The sequence below is a fragment of the Dasypus novemcinctus genome, chromosome 23 (genome assembly GCF_030445035.2).
Source record: "Dasypus novemcinctus isolate mDasNov1 chromosome 23, mDasNov1.1.hap2, whole genome shotgun sequence".
Classification (NCBI taxonomy): domain Eukaryota; kingdom Metazoa; phylum Chordata; class Mammalia; order Cingulata; family Dasypodidae; genus Dasypus; species Dasypus novemcinctus.
Genome location: NC_080695.1, coordinates 24,615,195 through 24,627,245, shown reverse-complemented (window position 1 = coordinate 24,627,245; position 12,051 = coordinate 24,615,195). Strand labels below are relative to the sequence as shown.

Genomic DNA, 12,051 nt, shown 5'->3' with positions numbered 1-12,051 from the left:
CTGAACAAATTACTGGTGTAACTCACCCAGCGTGCTTTTGAAATTCTTTCTGCAGCGTAGTCAAAGAACCTAAATGAAATCGGGTAACACTTCATCTCTGGCTTCTGCAGCGAACATCTCTCTTCTCCCAGCCTCTCCACCAGCACCCACCCACAGGCATCACAAGGTCTCCGGACTGGCTTGTGGCGACTTCCTAAGCAGCCTCCGACCCTTGGCATGGAACGGCGTCCCTGTGCTGAGCGTCGAGCTTGAGCGATCTCATTTAGAGAAAAGACTTTAAAATGTCGGCCACCATGAGGCCCAGGGGTCAGGGCGCCTTTCATCTTGCCCACTGCGCATCCCCAGCAGGACGTGGAAGCCACGGCGGATGTTGCCTATAACTATGACGGTGACAGAGGACACGATGTTGGGCGGTGTCCACAGCTCATCGGTGGCCCCCAGCTTGTTGTCCCAAATGATTTTTGACAAAGGTGCAAAAGCAATTTGGTGGAAGAATGATAGACCTTCCAACACATGGTGCTGGGGCCATTGGCCATCCACAGGCAGAAAACTGAACCTCCACCTCACTATAATTTCTGTAAGACTTTTAGAAGAAAACAGAGAAGAAAATATTTGGGACTGAGGACTAGGCCAGGAGTTCTTGGACATCACACCAGAAGCATCATCCATACAAGAAAAACTCATAAATTGGGCTCAATCAGCTTAAACAAAATGAAAGCTTTTGTTCTGTGAGAGACTGTAAACAGATAATTTGGAGATTGGAAAAAAAAAAAATTGCAAATCACATATCAAACAAAGGATTAGTATCCAGGATATATAAAGAACTCTCCAGGGAAACGGATGTGGCCCAACCAATTGAGCTCCTGTCTACCATATAGGAGGTCCAGAGTTTGATGCCCAGGGGCTCCTGGTGAGGGCAAGCTGGCCCATGTGGAGTGCCGGCCCATGCCGGAATGCCACCCACGCAGGAGCGCCCCCTGTGTGGGAATGCCACCCCGTTCAGGAGTACTGGCTGATCCTGAGAGCTGGTGCAGCAAGATGACGCAACAAGAGACACAGAAGAGAGAAAATAAGAAGACGTAGCAGGACAGGGAGTTGAGGTGGCGCAAGAGAATAATCTCCTCTCTCCCACTCCGGAAGTTCTCAGGATTGGTTCCTAGAGCCGCCTAATGAGAATACTAGCAGACACGGAAGAACACACAGTGAATGGACACAGAGAGCAGGAAATGGGCGGAACAGAGGTGAGGGGAGAAGTAAATAAAATAAATCTTAAAAAAAAAAAACTCTCCAAACTCAACAGTGTTTTAAAAAAATCAGTTTGAAAATGGGCATGACTTGATAAAAAGTTCACTGAGGAAAGACAAACAAAGCACTTGAAAAAATATTCAATATCATTAGCCATGAGAGAAATGCAAATTAAAACCACTGATGAAGGAAACAAGATATAGTTAAAGTGGTTGAGCACCTGCTTCTCATGTGCAAGATCCTGGGTTCAATCCCCTGTACCACCTAAAAAAAAAAAGCTACCACTACACACCTATTAGAATGGCTGAAAATGTAAAAAGCCAACAATATCAAGTGCTAGGGGTGATGTAAAGAAACTGGATCCCTCAGACATTGCTGCTGGGAATGCAAAATGGTCCCACCATTCTGGAAAATAGTTTTTAAAAATGCACAAAGGTGATGAACAAACATCACAGACTACAAAATAAAATGTACAAATGTCCAACAGCAGATGAAAATTTTTCAAATTCATCAGTATGAAAGAAATGTAAAATAAAGTAATAACAAAGTACACTTTTTCTCTTATCACACTGGCAAAGATGAAATTATATGCTAGTAGTTTGTGCCTATAAACGTATAGAGAAATGTACATTGATAGAAGTACAAATTGTCACCTTCCAAAAAGCAATTCAGTATGGTGTGTCAAGAGTCTTAAAAATCTTTCTACTTTTTGGCATAGTAATCCCATTTCTAGAAATCTATCCTAAGAATTAGAAACACAATAGAATATTGACTACCAAAGTAAAAAAATATATATAAATATTTTTTTCAAACAGCATTTAAGTGTATTTAAGCGCATAGGGGAATGTTTAAATCATAGTACACTCATGAACATCATTCATTTTTTTAAGTTTTCAAAGAAAAAGTGACTCATTAGCATTTAAAACTTAATTACTACTGAAAAAATGTTTTCAGTAATTATGTGTTAAACTATCGCAGCATAATAGTCAGTAGAATGTTCCAAATATGTTTTAAAATTCCATGAAATGCACAGAAAAAAAAAAAACCCAGAAGGAAACGCCGCAAAATATGAACAGCAGTTATTGGCGGTTTCCTTTTCCTTTTTATTATTTTCTAAAATTTCCCAACTTTAGAAAATACCATGGTTGTTTTAGCATCAGAAAGTGGGAACAAATTATTCAAAAAGTCTAAAAAGCGCTGCAAACAGCACCGCACAATTGTAATAGCACACATCAGCTCTTAGAGAGAGAAGTTTAGTATTAAAAGCAGCACAGCTGCCTCTGAACAGGGCTCCCCAGGCAACCTGTCAGTGGTTGCCAACACAGAATGCTGCCTTCCAGAGCACAACCGCCCTCCCTGAAGTTTCTAAGCCCTGCTTCCCCTCGCAAGAATGAGTTGTCCTCAGAGGTAGGTGGCTGGTTTGAATTCCTTCTACACAACTACACACCTGCTGAGTGGGTTCGGAGGAAAGGTGCTCACTCCTTTAACAAAAGGGCAATGAAGCTGAAAGAAATCTAGTTTCTTGGATTTGTTGTGCCCACCAGAAGACTGCTAAGCATTCTTATAGGACAGAGGAAACTCACCTAAGGCAAGGGGCGATTGTTGGAAATGAACTTGAAATTTTGAAGCCCCGCTAGGAGGGTGATGAATGGGGTCTGGCCACTGTCTCCTAATTTGAAAAGTCAGATCACTGTCTCCTAATTTGAAAAGCTGGAGGGGTGGATGGACATGATTACTGTTGAAAGTGGAAACTTTGCCCCATTACTTAGTAAATCATGGTGACTCAGTCTTTCAGGAACTTATGAACTAATTTGGGAGGCAGAGGTGAGGGTGGGAGGGGGGCTGGACTAGGCTGACTTGTTAAAGCATATTTATTCTATGCTCTAAATATATATATGGAGCACAAACTACATATAATTTCAGGCAGTCCAGTTCCAGAGACCCCATCTTAAGCACCATTTTACAGCACCTTCCCAAGAGGTTGGAGATGGGAGGAAAGAGAGAATGGTAGGGCATTGGAGCTCTAGTCCTTGGGCTTCCAGAATATGAGATTTCCAATGTTTTTATTAGAGAAAAGAGGAAAAAGGGGAGAGGATGTTTTAAATGAGATGTGGCACTTAAATCCTCAGTTATTAGACGATTAGGATTATAGCATTTCCAGCCACAATATTCGATTAATGTTTTAAACAGAATTTACCAATTCCTAAGCAGCCATGAATTTCTAGTCACTCACAGGACGCAGCAGGATCTCCCTGGGTTTCCCATCGCCTACAGGAGGAGGGGACAGGAAACGGCCTGGGGGGCAAATCTGGCCCAACGCCTGTTTTTTGTAAATGAAGTTTTATGGCAACACTGGCACACCCGCTCACAGATGGTCTGTGACTGCTTTCAATGTATGCGGCAGAGTTGACTGGTTGCAGTAGAGGCCGTTTTGGCCTGCAAAGCCGAAAATATTTTTTACAGAAAAGTTTGCTGACCCCTAGCCTAAAGTATTACAGTGATTGTTCATTTTTTCCCTTAACTTTCTATTTTGAAAAACGTCAAATCGACAGAAAAGTTGTGGGAAGCGTACAGTGAACACTTATAGACCTTTCTCCTTAATTCAACACTTCTTAACATTTTGTCACATTTTGCTTCCTGCCTTCACTCTCTCTTCTCTTTCCCTCTTTCTAAACACACACACTTTGCAGGTGCAGTATTAGAAAGTTAGGTCAAACATTAATATTTCTAAATGCATTAGTGTATCTCACTATCCCAAGAATAAGGACATTTTTTCCAATGTGGCCATAGGAATTTAACATTGATACAAAAACAGACCACATCCAAACTTTCCCAATACTGTCTTGTGTAGATTTTTTTAAAGGACAAATACTGGATGATTGTGCAGTTATGAACTAATTTTATTGTGTAAACCCATGGAGTTAATAAGTAGAATATAGGTCACCAGAAAATAGAATGAGGTTAGAGAACGGAAAGCTGAAGGTTAACTTGTGCATAATTGGTGAAAAGGTTGTTCGTTAATTTTTGGAAATGAATAGAAAAGGTGAAAAGCATATCATAATGTGGTTTGTTTTTTAAAGATTTATTTTAATTCATCTCTTTCTCCCCACTCACTCCTTGTTTTGTACTTGTTGTATCTGTTCTTCTTCCTTGTTTCTTTAGGAGGCACCGGGAATGGAGCCCGGGACCTCCAATGTGGGAAGGAGGCACCCAATCCCTTGAGCCACCTCTGTCCCTTGCCCTGCTGTGTCACTCATCATGCTTTTCTTCCCGTATCATGCCCCTGCATCAGTCTGACATGCCTGCCTGTTGCACCAGCTTGCTTTCTTCTTTTGGAGACACTGGGAACCAAACTAGGGACCTCTCATGTGGTAGGCGGGAGCCCAATTGCTTGAGCCATATCTGCTTCCCCATTATATTTTTAACTAGCAGTGATATTATATGGGTATACTGAAAGGAAAAGTCTAAAGTCATGTATGTTATAAAAGGAAATCTAACAAATGTAGCATAGGACTGTATAGCATAGTAAATGTCATGGGAAAGCTGAATATGGGTAATCTTGCATATATAAGACTGGTTTTCCTTGAAACTGAACAAATGTACGTTAATATTATAAGATGTTAATATCAGGAAAAAAGCAAAACAAAACACATTATGCTAAGTGAGAGAAACCAGACACAAAGTACTACATCTTGTATAATGCCATTTACATAAAATGTAACTGGGCCCCGGGTTAGGTTGAGACGGGAGGGTCCTTCGCCCGAGCCCAGAGCGGATCCAAGTGGAGGGACTCACCTCGCGGCCGCCAGGACGGGAAAGGCTGCCGAGGAGGCCTCTGCCTGAGCCGGGTCCCTGCTCGCCGCCGGCGCGCCTCGCCCGCTCTCTCTCCTCCCCGGCCCTCGCCCGGAGCCCCACACCGCCGTCCCCCGCGCCAGCCACGGAGAAGACGGAGTTGATCCAGAAGGCGAAGCTGGCCGAGCAGCCCGAGCGCTACGACGACATGGCCACCTGCACGCAGGCCGTGACGGCGCAGGGCGCCGAGCTCTCCAACGAGGAGCGCAGCCTGCTCTCGGTGGCCTACAAGAACGTGGTCGGGGCCGCAGGTCCGCTTGGAGGGTCATCTCCAGCATGGAGCAGAAAACCGACACCTCGGACAAGAAGTTGCAGCTGATTAAGGACTATCGGGAGAAAGTGGAGTCGGAACTGAGGTCCATCTGCACCCCGGTTGTGGAATTGTTGGATAAGTATTTAAGAGCCAATGCAACTAATCCAGAGAGTAAGGTCTTCTATTTGAAAATGAAGGGAGATTACTTCCGGTACCTTGCTGAAGTGGCATGTGGTGATGATCGAAAACAAACGATAGATAATTCCCAAGGAGCTTACCAAGAGGAATTTGATATCAGCAAGAAAGAGATGCAACCCACACATCCAATCCGCCTGGGGCTGGCTCTTAACTTCTCTGTATTTTACTAGGAGATCCTTAGTAACCCAGAGCTTGCCTGTACGCTGGCTAAAACGGCTTTTGACGAGGCCATTGCAGAACTTGATACACTGAATGAAGACTCATACAAAGACAGCACCCTCATCATGCAGTTGCTTAGAGACAACCTAACATTATGGACATCAGACAGTGCAGGAGAATGCGAAGCAGCAGAAGGGGCAGAAAACTAAATGCATACAGGGTGTCATCTTTCCCCTCAAGAAACCTTTTTACACATCTCCATTCCTTATTCCACTTGGATTTCCTATAGTAAAGAAATCCATTCATGTGTATGGAATCAACTGTTTAGTCTTTTCACACTGCAGCTTTGGGAAAACTCCATTCCTTGATTTGTGTTTGTCTTGGCCTTCCTGGTGTGCAGTACTGCTGTAGAAAAGTATTAATAGCTTCATTTCATATAAACATAAGTAACTTCCAAACACTTATATAGAGGACTAAAATGTATCTGGTATTTAAGTAATCTGAACCAGTTCTGCAAGTGACTGTTTTGTATTACTGTGAAGACAAGAAAATGTAGTTGATTACAATTAGAGAGTATTCTACATAATTTCTTAATTTCTACATTCTCTACCTTACTCTTCTTCAGGGATTTCCTTTCAGTAAGCAACTTTTCCATGCTCTTAAAGTATTCCTTTTTAGTAGGAATCCAGAAGTATTAGATTGAATGGAAAAGCATTGGACATTTCTGGGCTGGGGGTCACAAATTGAAATGCCTCCTACATAATATATATTAAGGAAGTCAAGTATATCTGTGACAACAGGGAGTTTCCTTACTCACTCTTGACATGCTGCTGTTTAAGTTGACAACTTCCCTTCCCAATAAAAATTCACTTACACTCCTGCCTTTGTAGTTCTGGTATTCACTTTACTATGTAATAGAAGTAGCATGTTGCTGCCAGAATACAAGCATTGCTTTTGGCAAATTAAAGTGCATGTCATTTCTTAATACACTAGAAAGGGGATATAAATTAAAGTACACAAGTCCAAGTCTAAAATTTTAGTACTTTTCCATGCAGATTTGTGCACATGTAAGAGGGTATCCACTTTGTCTAATGATTGTTGTTTAGAGAGTTGGACCACTATTGTGTGTTGCTAATCATTGACTGTAGTCCCAAAAAAGCCTTGTGAAAATGTTATGCCCTATGTAACAGCAGAGTAACATAAAATAAAATAACATTTTATAAACCAAAAAAAAAAAAAAAAGTAACTATGAATCAATGACTAGAGATGGAATTAGATTAGTGGCTATGTAGGGCTGAGGAAGAGGGATTGAGAGGTGACTGGTAAGGAGTGCAGAGCTTTGCTTTTTGGAGTTATGAAGGGGTTCTAAAATCTTTTGTGGTGATGAATGCACAACACTGTGGTTATACTAAAAGCCTTGACTGTACACTTTGAATGACTGTATGGTTTGTGAATATATCTCAATAAAACTTCTTCAAAAAAAAATCCAGCTTCCTGTGCAGGATTGCTCATTGTTTCTGCTGGCCCTGTCTCTTTAGTCACCTTAAGCTATGACAGAAGAGGGGTGCCGCCTTATTTGCCTCTTTGTTTCCTGTTTGTCCTGACATTGCTATTTTCGAAGTATGGCCTTGAAGTTTCACAGAATGTCCCTCTTCCCGGATTTGTTTGATCATTTCCTTATGACTAGATTCACAGTTTAAGCATTTGGGGCAGGAATAACAAAGAAGTGATGTGGCCTTCTCAGTGAAACCCTTCAGGAGACCCAGTGATAGTTTGTTAATAACTGCCCTGTCGGTGGTGAACAGCTTTCTATTGCTAAAGACTCACAGTGGCAGGGCTTATAGAGCTGTAGTTCACCACAGAAAAGGGTTAAAAGAAGCAACAGAGTTACAGGAAGGAAATGCATTACAGACAAAGGCTGTGTCACAGACTGGGGTCTGGAAAGGCCAGGAGGGAGCTCCCCCTGCAAGAGCCAAGACAGAATGCGCTTTCTGTCCTGGCTCAGGAACCACCAACACGTGCACAAAACATCATGGGACAGGGAGCCCCAAATGTCGCCTCCGTTTGTTGTTTTTCATTTCTGATCACATAGGCACATTCCTGCTATTCCATCAGTCTCAACTACAGCACCCTCCAGAGCAGGGGTTCTTAACATTTTTTGTTCCACTGACCCCTTTGCCCATCAGGTAAAATGAATACTACTGTCATTTATTTACTGCATACATTCATAAGTGAAGGAAATGCTAGGTTTCAGTGGGCAGTCAGAGAAAATAAAGATACTAAGGTGATTTTTTTTCAGTTCAAGCTCATGGATCCCTGAAATCTTTCCACAGACCCTGTAGGAGTTTGATATGGCTAAGAATTCCAAAAATAGATACTGGATTATGTTTGTAATCTGGTCTGTACCTGGGCGTGATTGAGTTATGATTGGGGCTTTGATTGGGCCACGTCATTAGTGGGTGGGGACTCACAGATAAAAGGCATGGGAAAGAACAGAGTTGAGGGTTTCTGTTGTTGGAGTTTTGATTTTGAAGTTTGATGCTGAAGTCTTAAGGTGAAGCCCCAGGAAGTAAGTACACAGAGGAAAGAGAAGCAAGCCCCGGAAAGAGAGGACCTGAGCCAGGGAAAGAACACAGAGGAATAGAGACAGCGCCTTAGACACAGCAGAAACCCCAGGCAGAGAGACAGAACTGTTCACCTGATAAACTACAGCCGACCTTGTGGAGAGAGGCTCATAGTCTACAGCTGACCTTGTGGAGAAAACAGAGGAGCTGAGCCCAGAGGAGCCCAGGAAACCTGACCCCTCACAGATGTGGGCAGCCATCTTGCTCCAACACGTGGAAATAGACTATGGTGAGCAAAGTAACTTATGATTTATGGCCTGGTATTTGTAAGCTCCTACCCCAAATAAATACCCTTTATAACGCCCAGAAGATTTCTGGTATTTTGCATCAGCACCCCTTTGGCTGACTAATACAGACCCCTAGTTAAGAAACCCTGCTCCAGAGAGTCTCAAGCCCAGGTGTAAATCAACAGTCTCACTGTTATCAGTAAACGATGCCACGCAGCTGCTACAAATTGCCTGGAAACTCTTTGGACCCATGGACACAAAACAACATTATTGATCAGCATGGGCCATGCCTTGACCATTGTCAGTGCCGTGCAGAAACTTGAGCAAAACAGCTCAGGCCAATTTGGAGTTAACCCTCCCAGCTCAGTCCACCCTCCAGACCCATGGTCAAGGCAATTTTCCAAAAACATTATCACCCTGTTTGAGAGCAATTATTTGACTTACAACAGTCTATAATCATTTAGAAAATCAAAATGTGTCTACTGACCCCAAATATTTGCACTAATTATGGAGGGAGGGGGTGGTATGCATTTAAACAGAGAGCTGCACCATCCAATAATAGCAGCACGACCTGCCATATTTTTGGACTAATTTTACATTTCTTTTGCCTCCCTGATCAACGGCTAGCTGCACTTTACAGTATACTTCTCCTGAGTGATTAAAAACCATAATTAATTTCTCATTATTTTGTCCCTCCCAACAAAATCTATCATTTCTCACATACCATACATTAAATCTAATAGAAGTCTATGGTATCTTCAGAATCAGAACGTCTTGGTATAGCCATACTCCTTTTCTCAGGATATATGGTTTGAAAGATATTGGTTCCCCATGAGAGAGATACCCCAAGGCGCATTACTCCCCCATGGGAAGCACTCTAGTCCTGTTTAAAATATGTCCAATACCTGCAAGGTGCACGTTAGGGAAAGGATAGTTGGCACTCGGTCATGGAACCAAAGCTGCTAAAGAGCACTTTAATAGGTTGCATTGTTCAGTGAAGAATCCCATAGACCAGGTGGCTCCTAAGTCTCCCCTAAGAGCGAGCCCTTCTGCTGTGAGGATCCTTTGCCATTGTCCCTGGGAGACCTTGGACTCCGTTTGAATTAAGGTATCTCCTAATGCAGCTGTGTTGACATGCACGCTCGCTTCGTTTCCGTCGCTGGGTGGGAGCATATTGTCTAGGTGCCAGTTCTAAGCACAAGGCTCCTTTTATCAGTGCTTTCTTAGCTTGCCCTCCTTGTCTTTGAAGTACCTTGTGCGCTCCTGTCCCATTAACATGAAGCCTATGCAGCTTTTTCTCTTTTTTTTTTTTTGTCATAGTTCCACCAGTTATGCATCTACCTCCAAACAGTATGTTGATTACCTTGGCATGTTTTGGAATTTTGTGTAATGAAATGATGCTGTAACATAACATTTGGTGATTTGGTTGTCCCCTAATAGTAGTACATCCTGAGATTGATTCTCATTCCTGTGTGAGCTATATTCAATCATTTTCACTGAAGTTTTGTGTTTGATTGTATAGGAATACAACAAAATCTATTTTTACATTTGACTCTTTATGGGCATTTGTTGTCTTCAGCCACCCCCTCAATTTTTTTCATTTCTCTCCCCTTCCTCCCTGCCCCCCAGTTGTCTGCTCTCTGTGTCCATTAGCTGTGTGTTTTTCTGTGACCGTTTCTATCCTTATCAGTGGCACTGGGAATCTGTGTTTCTTTTTGTTGCATCATCTTGTTGTGTCAGCTCTTTGTGTGTGTGGCGCCACTCCTGTGCAGGCTGCACCTTCTTTCATGCTGGGCAGCTCTCCTTATGGGGTGCACTCCTTGCGTGTGGGGCTCCCCTATGCGGGGGACACCCCTGCGTGGCACGGCACGGCACTCCCTGCGCGCATCAGCACCGCACATGGGCCAGCTCCACACAGGTCAAGGAGGCCTGGGGTTTGAACCGTGGACCTCCCACGTGGTAGGCGCATGCCCTAACCACTGGGCCAAGTCCGCTCTCTACCACCTCAATTTTTTAGGACTACAGAAAGTGCTATTGTAAACATCGTTCATGTTTACTTGTGTCTATGGGCAAGTGTTTCTCCAGGGTATATGCCTAGGAATAGGGTTATTGGGATATATATTCTCAAGAGAGAATGTTCAATAATGATTTAGCATGAGTACTGCTGAAAAAGATTGAGTTTTTCTGGCTCATAAAATTATGAACTGCCATATTGTTATCTGTTATAATTCATTCCAATAAGATGTGAAGAAGTCCTAAACAGGAATTTGATTATCCAGAAAGAATTATGGTCTAAATGGAAATTAAATAATTAAACCAATGATTAATTTCATTCTTAGGGATTATTATGTCAAATAGAGGTGTAGTATAAAAATTGGAATTCTGTTATAATTTTTATTATATTAGGATTATCTATATTTACAAATGTTTGTTTCTTTACTACCTACTTCTTAGAATTGATTATACGAACTCTAACCTGGACTTGCACTTTCCTTTAAAATTTGTAATTTCTTTAATTTTTCTATTTATTTTAAAATTTTACAATAAAGGTCTTTTTAATAGCTTAAAAAAAAGCCACTGATTATACAGTTTGGATAGATCATATGGTATGTATATATCTCAATAAAACTGCCTAGTAAACAAATAAATAATTGTGCAAGAATAAGCAGAAATAGCAGCTACATACAGCAGGGGAAACAGAGAGATTGAGAGAGGAGGAATTTCCTTGTCTGTTTTTTGTTTATTTTTATGGAAATAATGAAAATACTTTAATAATTAATGAAGTGATATATGCACAACTCTGTGATTATACCAAATACCATTGATTATACCCTTGGGATAAATTGTATGCTTTATTAATATGTATCAATAAAATTGATTTACTTTTTAAAAATAGGGTGGGTTGGGGGAAAAATACACCAAATGTAAGGTATGGACTATACTTAGTAGTAATATTTGTTCGATGCTCTTGCATAGTTTGTAATAAATGTATGACAACAATGCAAGGTGTTGGAGGGGTCATGTATGCGTCCCCTGTATGATGTTGTACATGTTTATTTTTTAAGTTCATAACTTTTACTATACAATAATTGTTTATGTATGTTCATATATGAATAACATACTAAAATTAAAAAAAAAGGGAGAGGGAAGTACAAGTGATAAGGCCTCCGCCTGCCACATGGCAGGACCAGTTTGATCTCTGGGGCCTCCTGGTGAAAAAGAAGAGGAAGCATGCCTGTGTGGCAAGCCAGTGCCCGCATGGCGAGCCGAGTGCCCATGTGGTGAGCCGAGCACCCAAGTGGGTATCCGTGTGGCGAGCCAAGTGCCCACATGGTGAGCTGTCCGCGCGAGTGACCATGTGCTGAGTTCAGTGCGCACGTGACTGCCCCCACGGTGAGCCAGTGTCTGCTCAAGTGAGTCACGCAGCAAGATGATGACTCAACAAAAGAGAAACGGAGGGCAGAGTCAAGGAGAAGAGCAGCAGAGACCAGGA

General features: G+C 42.2%; 1 pseudogene; it reads left to right on the top strand.

Moving 5' to 3' along the window:
* Window positions 1–382: 382 nt before the first annotated feature.
* Window positions 383–7,185, top strand: LOC101443215 (14-3-3 protein theta pseudogene; annotated as a pseudogene).
* Window positions 7,186–12,051: the final 4,866 nt, after the last annotated feature.